The 12,915-nt window shown below is 41.5% G+C and overlaps 1 protein-coding gene across 1 annotated transcript in view; it reads left to right on the top strand.

Annotated features, from left to right (window-relative positions):
- adamts18 (ADAM metallopeptidase with thrombospondin type 1 motif, 18) overlaps positions 1 to 12,915 on the top strand; it is a 60,597-nt gene that overhangs the window by 2,893 nt on the left and 44,789 nt on the right. The gene's annotated exons all lie outside the window — the stretch shown is intronic.

Below are 12,915 nucleotides of genomic sequence, written 5' to 3'. Positions count from 1 at the left end.
TCTTGGGAAGACTATGGTTAACATGTTGTGGGTATTTGTCATGTGTACTTGCTTAAAAATCAACAGCATCATCCAGTTCCTGCAGGAACTAATTTTGCTAACTTGTTGATGACAACGTGTCGGCACATAGATCCATATTGAAAGTGACATGGTGAACAGTCAGCCCAGCTGTTCACACCAGCACTAAAAGTGGAAGACTGTTTGTTTTGCCTTGTGGAAAAGTGTCTTCATCACATTTTCCATGTTGTTGCCTTGTTTATGCATCCATGCTAAGTTTTGGTCACTGCTATTTCCAGATTCCTGCAGTCACCACACCCACTGGTGTACTGTGTATATGAATATTAATGTAAAAGCTCATTTTTGGGAAATATGCATATTGTTTTCTTTCAGAAAGTGAGAGAAGAAGAATAATATCGACCTGTGAGTTTAGTACAGAGCTGGAGTCAGAATGTGTTTAGCATAAACGTTGGAAGCAGCTAGCCTTTCAAAGCGAAAAAAACAAACAAAAAAAACTTCCTACCAACAGCTCTAAAGCTCACTAATATGTTGTATCTCATTTGTTTAATGTGTACATACATGTAAAAATGACATTTTGTCATTTTAGAGGTCATCATCATGACCATAGCTGGAGATGCTGCATAGAAGTACTTGGTGGATGGATAAACTGTTGTTTGTCATGAAGTATCACTTCACTGAAATGTCATTTTTACATTTCTGTTAATTAATGAGTTAAACAAACAAGATACATGTAAGTAACATATTAATTAGTCTTCTGTAGAAGTGTTTATACAGAGACAGGTTAGCTAGCTGTTTCCCGCTGCCTCCATGCTAAACTAGCTAATATGTCCAGACTTCAACACTTAACCTACAGACATAAGATTGATATTGATCTTTTCTTCTAACACTCAAAAGACAGAAAGTGATAAAGCATAATTCCCAAACTCCTAAGCTGAATTTGCTTTATTTCTGAGCAAAAACAAAATCACAGAATTTGTGATGTCATAATTCCTCACTCAGCCACAACAGACCTGCTCTCGGCAGTGATGCTATGCTGGGGCTTTAAGTATGGACTTATTGGTTGCTTTGCCCACAGTTGTGAACTCCTCACATTCAAGATAAAGATTTTTTCTCTTGAAACCACAAGGACTCTGTAATTACAAGATCCTCTGCTTTCATTTGTGGTTTATGAGGTGCCTAGACCCTCTGGCCCACCAGCACACATGCATTCCTTGACACATCCCACACCAGCCTGGACCAGATGGACACACTACACCTCCATAAAAGCCGTACCTCCATTTATCATCCAGCCTTCATACCTCCTCTTACCTCCTCCTCCTCCTGCGCTTGCCCTGCTCTTTTGTCCTCTGTTTGCCCTGCCTCTACATCTCCTCTTGTTTGCAGCAATTAAAGCCAGGGTGAAGTTTGAGCCGCCTGGCTGGCACTGCTAATCTTCGCATTGTCCCTTTCATTAGGCTAGCTCTCACTCACAATAAAACACCACTGACCCGTTCTCTTAAAAGCGCTGCGAGAACACAATGTGATTGGGTCGTGATTGCATTTGAATGGGCTGCGATGAACGCTTTGATCTATTTTTTACTCCTCCCAAGCTTTTGCCTAGTTTTTTTTGGTCTTCTTCCTCTCCTGAGTGTGACTGCAGGGCCATGTCGGATGTTCACTCGGCCCGTTAAGTGGACTCATGTTTTTATATCTCAGGCAAGATGAGCAGCATTGTTGGAAAAGTAAAAGGGGAAAGAATAAAATGAGATGTAATGACAAGTGCATCAAAAGGGAGATCTGGGCCTTTTCCTCCTCCTTCTATCTGTTTCTCTTAGTCCATCAATGTGTGTGTGTGTGTGTGTGTGTGTGTGTGTGTGTGTGTGTGTGTGTGTGTGTGTGTATGTGTGTGTTTGTGTGTGTGTTGTTAGACCACTGTGAGGCTTAGAACAACGAAAGCAGTTAACCCCTGCCTTTCATCTAACCCTCTGTCCAGAATATTTGGATTAAGTACAAATGAGGAAAGAGCCATTCAAGTCTGCTCGATGCAGCGACGGGGGTTAAGAAAGAGATTAAGGTGGGATTAAAAACAATGCTAGAGAGGAAGAAAGTCAGGGAAAGAGAAGAAGACGAGGAAATCCAGGGGGGAGAAAAAAAAAAAAAAAAGGACACGAGAGAAAAAAGCAAAGAGGGTGAAATAATGAATGAGAAGCGAGCCGGGACCGCAGGGGTAGAGAGAGAAAGTGTTGTGCAAGAATAATGTGAATTCATTGTCTGGGGTGGAAGCTCCCAGGGAGGCTGGATGGTCTCTTTATAGAGAGTTGGAGAGATGGACTCTGTTCAGTCAAAGGGCTTTGGAGAAGAAATGGGGTGAGAGCAAGAGAGGGGGAGAAAGAAAGAACGAGAGCTTCCTCGTTCTTCATGTCAATGTCTCCTTTCAACAGAGAGCAGGAAAGAGGAGGGAAGGGGAAAAGAAAGTGTCTGAAATAGGATTTTTTGGACTTGAATCTGCTTTTTAATAGCAGCAGAGGTGTCAGCACCAGCTACTGGGACTAAACATTCACCCTGGTCCAGGTCAAGCAGATGGAAGTGAGATTCAGCTGTTCAAATGAAGGGCGAGATGGTATTAAGAGCAAGGCAGGATGGATGACTGGCAAAGAGGGATTTTCTACTGTAAATCCCTATTAATTAAACATGGTGTTATTTGTTGGTTTTTAATTACTTTCTCTGTCCTTATAAAGCACCACACTCATGTTTTTGAGTGAAATGAAGCTGTCAGTCTCTCTTTTGCGTGAGAGATGAAAGGATGTTGTTTCATATGTAATGCTCTCTGATTTGTAAGAGAGAGAGAGGGAGAGGGGAGGGAGGGAGTGGGGGGCGTCCTCTCTAAGTTTGCTTTCTTCTTTTGAGGTTTTCTCATCTGAGGTCTCTGTGCTGGTTGACCCCAATCCTCTCTGCTTGGGTGTGGGGAGGAGGCGGGTGGTAGGGTGGGCGGTCGGGTGGGGGTTTGTGTCGACCTGGACTCTCACAGGTTCTTACTGTGTAGTGCAAGTTCAGAGCTGCTCGCCACTCATGTGAATGCAGAGAAGGGGAATGATTTACAGCTCCCCTCTGTCCTCCCAGCCCCTTTCCAGGATAGGATTCTTCTCTTGGGGGTGACGAGGGCGGTTCTGAGTCCTTCACTACCAAGCCTGTGCTCGCCCCTGTGAGGGAAGTAGTCAGAATATACATCCTCAGTGTAATCAGAAATTTGACTCCTTTTTTAGCAGCTTGTGAAAGAATCAGTGACAGAAGACGGTGATCTGAGGCTTCACAATATTGAGATTTTTTTTGATATTGCATATGTGATATATTTAGGGCTGTCATTCATGATCATTTTAAGTATCAATTAATCTGTCAGTTATTTTTTCAATTAATCAATGACTTGTTTAGATTTTCGAATGTCAGAAAATAGTTAAAACTAGCCCATTACAATTTCTGAGACCTGAAAAACACCATCTTCATGTCTAACACTCAAAGATGTTCAATTTACAATGATATAAAAGATCAAAGAAGCAAATCCTCAGACTGAAGAAACTCAAACTGTTGACATTTGTGGATGATGAATAACTTAAACAATGACTCGATGATCAGAATAGATATAATAATTGATTCATCGACTAATTTTTTCTACATATATTAAGATATATTGCGCCATTTTTATTCACTTTAAACATACAGTATAACATACATGGGAAAAGAACATAAAATGCAGTACCTTGTTAGAAATCTGTACAGCAACAAATAGTCTCATTTAAAAGGTTATCAGAACAACTTTTCCCTGCAGATCTCAGCATTCAAATCACTTAGCTGTGGAGCCATATCTAGGACACAAGCAGGCTTACAGAAATACACTAGGTGCAATATTTTGGACATTCCCTGTGGCTGCTATAAATTACAAGTCATTATTCATGACTTGGCAGCATTTCATTGTTGGATTCTCCCCGTGTCAGCCTGGCTGTGTCAGGTCATGGCAGAGCTGACCATGACCTTTACTGTGATCTTTCCCAAGCCCCTGAAGGCCAGGTCAGAGACAGGTTGGGCTCTCTGGAAACTGAGCTCTCAGGTTCAGAGTGTCCAATAGGTAAAATTCATGGGATCAGTTTTCCTGAGTCTTCATCGCTACAGGTTGATACAACACAAGAAAAAATGTCAGTTGAGGTTTTTTAAAGCAATACATGGTACCCTGATGAGAGCAAATGCAGAACAGATGAACAGTTGAACTGTAAGAAATGACAGTGTTGTTGGAAGCAACTGGTTAACTTAAAGAATTTCCCACAGTGAGGTATAGTTGCCATCTTGCCTGAAATAAACAATGCCTCCACTGATGTCAGAGGAAATTATTGTTATTATTATTAAGCTTCCGGGAGTATGTGCAGAAGCACTAATTCACACGACAGAGCTGATTATTTAGACCACCATCAAGCGACTAAATGTATCATGATAAGAGATGTGTTGGGATCTGTCTGATAAAGTCGGATTTGGCTCAGCAGGTGACATTGATTGATTTGATGACATCATATGTTTGAAGTGTAGTTGGTGATACGCAATATATTTGGCTGGCTTCTACAGACAGGAAGATAGAGAGATAAAGAAAGAGAAAACAAAGAGCACTTTGTCTGTAGCTTCTGCAGATTTCATAGACTTGCTGGTTGATCTAGTCGAAGTGTTTCATTTTCCTTCCCTGGTTGCCTTTGCCTTCAGTTTCCTCTGTTGACTTTTCTATAGTAACTCGTCTTAAATCCCTGTGAGCTTCTAATAATGCAAACTCAGTAAACATTACAAACTAACCTCACGTGTTTGTGGTGACATTTTTAACCATGGTTTGACTTAAATGAGCTCGGGAGACTTCTTGGATGTTTGTCAGGGGTTGGCCTAATGACCCAACACCCCCAGGTATCACAGTTTACAACTTAAATGTATGTGTGTGCACCCATGTGTGAGAGGAAAAAAAACACTAGGGGAAGTGTCAATACACACCTCCTTTCTTCTCCCTTCCAGCCCCCTTCATCTTTTCAGGCAGCACAGATCAGGCCTGCTGTCTGGTGGCTGTAGTTGACACGGTGCCGCGTGTTGTAGCAACCACCAGTAACTGTTGTAAGAGGGAGCACAACCTACGACCTCTGTCTGTCTCCACCAAGCACAGAGCTCCCTGGGGTGTGAAAAAGAGGCTTGCCCCGTTCCCGGACTCTGCTATTGATGCTGGATGTACTGTATCCTCCGGAGGGCTTTGTGGTTGTAGAAAACATCACATTGTGAATATATGAGGGGTTGAGGTCTATTGCTTGTTTGGAAAATGTGACATCTTCTCTTGCACAACTGCTGCTGGCTTCAAAGCCTCTTGTTTTTTCCTTTTGTAAAATTGAATATGTATTTTAGGAATAATTGATTATTTAAAAGGCAGTTTTAGTCCAAAACAGCAATACGGGATTTTGAAATGACATGCAAATATCTGAAAAAGTGTCTGTAAACTACATCTGGAAAATAAGAGTATTTGGCCAAAAGGCATACATTTACACACTCACTTACTCCGTTTGAATATTTAACATGTGTAGATGTTGTAATCCCATTAGACTCCTCATGGAGCTGAGACAATATATGATTACTCATCCTCAGGGCTGGGAAAAGAAACAACATATGATGTGTGTGTGAATGTCCAAATCCCTCAGGTTTTGCAGACCCAAAATGACACTTGAATGACTGATTTCCAGCTAGTGCTTGGGCCATTTGTACCTGTCCGTTTTCTGTAAAGGCCAACAAATTGGAATGTCTCCGCACTACAATGTGCCTCTCTGGTTTGGCCATAATTCAGTGACTGGGTTGGGCCGCAGAGGAGCTCAGAGCTTGGCGCTACAAGAGGAGAGTGGCCCGGAGCCGTTCCCTGGTGGTCTGGACGCTGACAGTGATGTAGTGCCCAGTGTTAGATGCCAGCAGGAGAGAGGGGTCAGGCTCTCAGCATGGGTGTGGGATGCTGTGTGTGTGAAAGAGAGAGAAAAAACAGAGAGTCCATGTATGTGTGTGTGTCCTTTCTGGTCTGTGCAAGGTCTTTCTCACATAAGACTAATGGCCAGTGTTGAAGTCTTCAAGTGGATGCTGCAACTTCTACAAACAGAGCCCATACATCAAATCTGACCTACTATTGTCACCAATGCGCTACATTCACTAGTGCTGTGACAAAACAGTCCAGGCTTACAGTAAACCTGGTGCTGCCAGGACTAACAAGCAGTTTGTTGAGTTATTAAAGTGTAATAGTTGTATTTTTGGATTGTTTTATGGAGTTTTTTCAGTCTTTGTTGGCCAGGACAGAGGCTAATATAAAAGTTTGTGTTTTAAATACAATGTAGTGCTGTTTACCATTTAAGATCTAGCCCTCAATTGGCATGTAGTGTGGCAACCTTTCAGCCCCAGTTGTCACATCATAGTGGAGTCCTTGAAGTCTCCATTCCAGTTCTGATGAAGGCTTAAATCACTTCAGACTGTTGAAGTGAGGATACTTTCACTAGTGTCCATGTAAAACTAGAAGGGATGTGGAGTTTTGGGTGGGATGCTGTGCCTTAAGTTTTAGTTAGATGTGTTAAACAGGAGTTTGTCATTACTTCAACAAGGGACCACATTAGGATACCTGCTCATGGTATCTATAGTCATTGTTTGTTATGTACTGCATGTATACATGTTACATGTTTGCAGAAACATGGAATGCAGGCAAAGGGAAAGATAATTTATTGATGCAGATCATGCCTCGGCTGTTCAGCACCTGATCCAGATTTTGCTCACAATTGTCCCATCTCCTTTCAGAAAGCACACTGCCTCCATCACTGCTAACATACTGTAGAGGCAAACAGTGAAGTTCAATAGTGACTCATGGATAGTAGCCAAAGTAGGAATGTAAAAATGTAGAAAAAACAATTTGCAGAGCACTTGAAGCTTTTCACACCTATTTACACCTGGCCAATCGCTGCAGAAAGCAAGTGTGACTGTCAGATTTTCAGTTTCAGAAAAATTGGGCAGCGAAGGCCCCCCTCTTTCCAACCTTCTAAACGTGCCTGTCAGAAGAAGCATGTAACCAGCCTGAGGGCTGGGATATGCTCAAAAAGAACTTTGTACAATGTGGCGTCCAACCATGTTGGAAGGCAAAAGTGTTTTTCAATATGTCCACACTGAAAGGCGAAGTGAAAAGACGGTCGTCATAGAAATGGGGGAAGATGCAATAATTAGATAAATATGGGGTGCACATTTTCAGACAGTTTCTCCTGGAAGGTGATCATAGTGTTGTACTTGGTTGTAAACACAAAAATGACAGAAATAATAAAGAATGAAAAGGGCTTAAAAGAAAAGTTCAGACACTGCTTACTTTCTCACCCCGGCCAATCACTTTCACATTCACACCCACTTCAGTGCATGAAGTGGGTGTGAATGTCGGGTTAGGAAAATTACAGAATTTATCGAATGCATCCCTCCCAATTCCAATGTTAAAATGGTGTGTGGAGAGGTTGTTTCAGATGGTGACAACCTGATGTTCATGTCTAGGAGCTCATTGAAAATGTAACGTGGTTCACCATGATGAAAACTGACCTGAAGCCTATAAACAGCAGTGATTTCAATGGGCCTCTATATTGTTTTTATATTGGAAATGTATGGAAATGTCAGACCATGTTTAACTGTCAGACCTTTTTTTTTTAGTTTGGGTGAAATTGTTGACAGAATCAACTCTTGACTGTGAATGTACCAATTTATTGTCACTGGATATGATGACCCACTCTTTTCCTTTTTCCTGTCCTTTAAAACCTCAAGTTCATTCAGCTCCTCTGGGTGTTAGGGTGTGACTTCCCATCTCACCCATGTCACCTCCAACTATCCAGCCCTAGGCACAATTACTAAGCTGGATGCCCTTTGCTGGAAAACTGAAAAGTTGCTCTCACACAAATCCCCAACACATCTATGCGAATTTCACCAGAATTACAAACCTTAAAGTTCATTTAAATTTCACCCTCACATCATTTGCATCATAGCAGCAGCAGTTCATCTCTTAGTCAGTAAAAGTGTTATAGCTGCACTGTAACCCAGTTAGAGTGCAATTAACAGCACTTTGAAGGAGGACATTTCCATTTGTATGGGCTGGTGTGGGAGTAGTCCTCCTGTTCCCTGCTGTGTCTACACGGGATAACGAGTGGGACCGTGCCCAAAGGCTCCAACTGACAAAAGACTCATCCAACACCATCAGTTTCTGTCTTTGTGTGTGCCCACCTCTGCTGTGTTCCCTAGACATGCTCAAAGGGTGTCAGTAGGTTGTTCAAAGACAATTAGCGAGGCCAAACAAGGACTGAAATACCCTGGGCTATTGACACGTTGTGATCCTAATCAGTAGTACATGAAGAGGGTTATCTAGACATGCTATCACTAATGGAGTGATTGTAAATGGCCCGGTAGCAGCTCATCAATCCTGTCGTATTTCTATGAATGCTCCTGTGAAACAGTCATTTGAAGTTATGGGAGGAGAAACTCAGCCGATGCTATGCCCTGTCATTGCTGCTTGGCTCTTTTCTACTGTGCTGTTTTCTTTTAGAAGATCCAAAATTACCATCTCTTCACTACCCATTTCTTACCCCATTTTAAAGACACATAATTCACTTGAGCAAACTATAATTATTCAGATGATGATTCTATTGAATAAGTTAGGTGCCTGAGGGGCCTCTCTGCTCGTGTCTGATTTCTTTCCCCCTCTCACCACACACTGTGTTCACGTGATTCTCCGCTGAGCTAGAGTGCAGATGTGCTTCAGAGCTCGGTAATCACCAGCTTGGGGCTTCTCGCTGCTCGGCCCTAGTCTTTAACAGCATGTAAGCACTTACTCATTTGACTTATAATATCATGGTAGGAAACCTTAAAAGAGGCTGCAGTTTATACAGAGACAAGCTAAAGATGCCGTCTCCCCTGTCATAAACCGTTATGTTGCCAAAGTGACACAGGGGTTTGGTTGAGAGTAGTTCCAGTAAGTTGTTGTTGTGGCTTATATAAAAGGAAAGAGACCTGAAAGAGTTTCTCCTCATGTAGAAAACAGTCCCATTGCTGATCAGAGCTAAAAGGGTCAACCTGGAATGTTACTGTGCGAATATGAGTTTGAGAAATGTGTGAGTCTGCATGTAAACGTGGGAAGAAAGTAAACCGGTGTTTAGCAGAGAGCGCTCATCCCTTTAATCTAGCCAAGTCTTACAAGTGTTAATGTACAGAGATAACTAGAGGTCTGCGTATCAGTGGTGCAGCTGGCCTTTCTCTGCTTCTGAGGAGGGCATCTGTAAAACTCTGTGAAACTCTATACGGCTCATCTTTATCTTACACACTGCACATCATTAAATGTATTACAGCTCGCTACCTGATCACTGTTTGTCTTTTCTTGAGGGTTTTGTTACCAAAATGAGACAGGCAAGAAAATCAGTTTGATTCTAGGAATAATGTAGATCTGCAAGATGCATGATTAAAAATATCCACCCTTGGGGCACATTTTATATGTTTTGGTGTATTAGACTGCATTTGTCAGTCAAACAGTGCATTCAGTAATTTGATGTCTTTGACTGCACCTGTGTTAATTGAATTGTGGCTAGTACAAACAGAATTTAAATTTAGATCATTTTGCAGGTGTAGACTCCAGGGCACTGGAAATAAGCTGTAAACACAACATTGACATACTATCACGTTTTAAATTAATTTGGAGAATGTATTAGAAAACAGTTGTTTATTTACTCATCCAGCAGATATGAAGCAAGTCCAATATTCCCTCTCCTATTAGCTCTGTTATACGCTCCACCAACTCCTGAGGGAAATGTCTGGATCTTTAGCTGCTAAATGCTCCACTATGTTCATCCACTAGTCTGGTATGTTTAGTTTAGTTTTGTCTTGAGCAGGTAGTGTACATTAGGTTTTTAGAGCTTTTTTTTGGCAGAAAACAGCTGCCTGCTGTGGCCGAAGACAACATGATGAAAGCGATGGAATGAAACAAAACAGTAAAACCAAAACAATGAGCTGAGAGATGCTATAAAGCAGGAACTGCAGAGTTGGGTGATAAGTCTCTGTAAGCTCTTTCACATAAGTGTGGTGATGCTTTGCTAACATACAAATATTGACTAAAGCTGCTTTAAGAATTATGAGGCCTCATAGTCAGACAAGAGATTTTAAGTGTACAAGCAAATACTATTTCTTAGTTAACTTATTCAAAAGTGTCACAAAAGTTGTATTACAGCACTGTGAGAAAGTGCTTATAGTCCATTTAATGGGGTTCAGGCCAGATGAAGAAATCTAGTAAGCAGAAGGTCTGCAGCACAAATGGCTTTGCTAGATGTAAGAAACAGAAGACTACCAAGAGTGTCTTTAACCTTCTCATGTTGCCTTCAGTATCAACATTCTCTACGCACTTTGGAAACTTGAAAACATAAACAGCCCAGCTGACCAATCACAATACTGCCAGCCTCCACATTGCATGTCTGTAGCCGGTGTAGCCCCAATTTGTAGTAATATTTTTGAGGAGGCCCACATCAGCTCCAGTGTAACCTACAGTAGCTCCTTAACACACAACTACAAATCAACCTTTACTTCACAATTTAAGGGCTGATGAGGTTCTACTTAAAGCAACAGTAGGTAATATTTTGTTTGTTTGACAGGTCTTAAAGACAGGTAACTGTTAAAAAAATGAAACATTACAGTTGAAATACATTGTGCATTGTGAGTACAGAGAACTGAGTAAATCTCCTAATGTTTGAATTATTTATTAGTTTTTCTGTCTTTGGAATTCACTAAAACACACAGAACAGGCTGACAAAAGAAAATTAAAATTGTACACACACACACACACACACACACACACACACACACACACACACACACACACACACACACACACACACACATACACACACACACACACACAGCACCATTATTACCATCCCCGCAGATGGAATTCATTTCCTGTCATTATCATTACAGACACTTCCATCTGCTAACTGCTGGAAAAGAAAGTGGACAGCTGGCAGATGTGGTGACGCAGCAAAAGAGAGAGAGAGAGAGGGAGATGTAAGGAATGCGAGTTGTAAGTTAAAGAAGTAAGTTCAGACAGTCGGAGCTTTTATAGTTTTATTGTTGGAATGTGGTGGCTGCCAGGTTGGGGGTAAGTCAGTAAGTATTTAGCGTATGTATGGTGGCAAATTAGATGATATGTACTGCAAAAAGATAATCTAAAGAAGATTTAATACCGTATAATCTCATATTAAGGTTTAAAAAACTTAATTGAATGTTTTGATAAGGTCAGTGTAATGTTTCTAAGATGCTACTTGAGAGGGAAAAAAATTCCCTTGAAACAAGTGAAATTATCCTCCATGGTTGCAGGATAATTACACTGATATCGTTTGACCGAAGTAGCTGTCAGATAATAAAAAATTAAAATGGTTTCATCTTTAACAGAGGAATATTTGATGGGGTGTACGTTTTTGCAGGTCAGGTCTGTTGTAAATGCCAGACAGAAAGATAGATGAAAAGATGGGCAAATGAGAAGCAACAGCAGTGTGTGCTGATGGAAAACACCTCCTTTGACCTCCTTAAGATGTGTTTTGAATTCCAATCTATTTTGGGAAGCTGCAGTTATTTTTTTTTGCCAAGGACCTGCTCTCTCCTCTTAATTCAAGTCATTGATTTGATATATTTTATTCATAACTCTGTAGGGGAAGTTTTCTTTCCACCCAGCACTTGCAGGTTCAGCCTTTCAGTGCGAATCCGCTGGAGCAGGTAGCTGCGAAGCATCTCGCTCAAGGTTGTTTTTGGCAAGTATTGATGTGCTGGGGTTCAAACCATTGACACTGCAGTTGGAGAACAAAACTCCCAACCACTAGACCATGTGGACCTAACATGTAGTCAAAATAATGAAGTCTGACAGTTAACTTCCTGTAAAACTTCCCTTTGCACCATGGAAGATTGATGGGAGGAGACGATGATTTATGGACAGATGAAAGGATGTGTTGGCAGCTGGATGGTTAGAGGACTGGATGGATGGATGGATGGATGGCTGGATGGATGTATGGATGGATGGATGGATGGATGGATGGGGCTGATGATGGCAGCCTGCCATGTATCCAGGCACTGTTTTGACAACAAGAGCCCCACCATGGCTTCCCTTTTGTCCTGCCTGTGTTTATTTTGCTACCTGCTAGTCTGGGGGGAATGGGGTCACTTCAACAGGAGCAGGGTCCTGGCTCACACACTCATGCTGACACACACACACACACTTCAGTAGGTTGCTGGGGAAGTTGATGACACACGCACACACACAAAAAGGTCAGGGGTCATTGGGTCAAAGGGTTTATTTGTGTGTGTGAATAAATTCAGTGAGTGTTTTGGATGTATCTGTGTGTATGTGTGTGCGTATGATTGATTGCACAGCTATTTTGTGTACATTTGACGAGTCGTGGAGTGAATTAGGTAAGATTCCGTGGTCAGACGGAATGTTTAAGGTTCAGTAGCTCAGCCACTCAGTTTGGAGGGCAGTTAAGGCCACTCGACTAAAACAGGGACCCAAAAGACTGAGGTGGTCTTCTGCTGTGACATTTGCTTCATACTGCGTCTGTGGGCAAAACCTTCAAACAAACACTGAATTCATTCAAAGTTTGTCATTCACAGTGAAATGAAGTCAAATCGTATGTTGATATGATGAGTAAAGAACAGTTTGTGCCGTCCTCCAATAAAGATGATATTAGATAAAACATTAGTTGACTGTTTCAAAGTTGGAAATCCAATGAATGCAATAGCAAGGTTGTGAATAAAAAAGAGGCTTCTTTATGTTGATTTAGAGCCCAGAATCATAATTCAAGCGTTGCATTAACTAATCATCTTCCTTGTTTTAAA

Source organism: Thunnus maccoyii, chromosome 1, assembly GCF_910596095.1.
Source record: "Thunnus maccoyii chromosome 1, fThuMac1.1, whole genome shotgun sequence".
Classification (NCBI taxonomy): domain Eukaryota; kingdom Metazoa; phylum Chordata; class Actinopteri; order Scombriformes; family Scombridae; genus Thunnus; species Thunnus maccoyii.
Note: the sequence above shows the minus strand (reverse complement) of the source record. Positions and strands in the feature narration are given on the sequence as shown.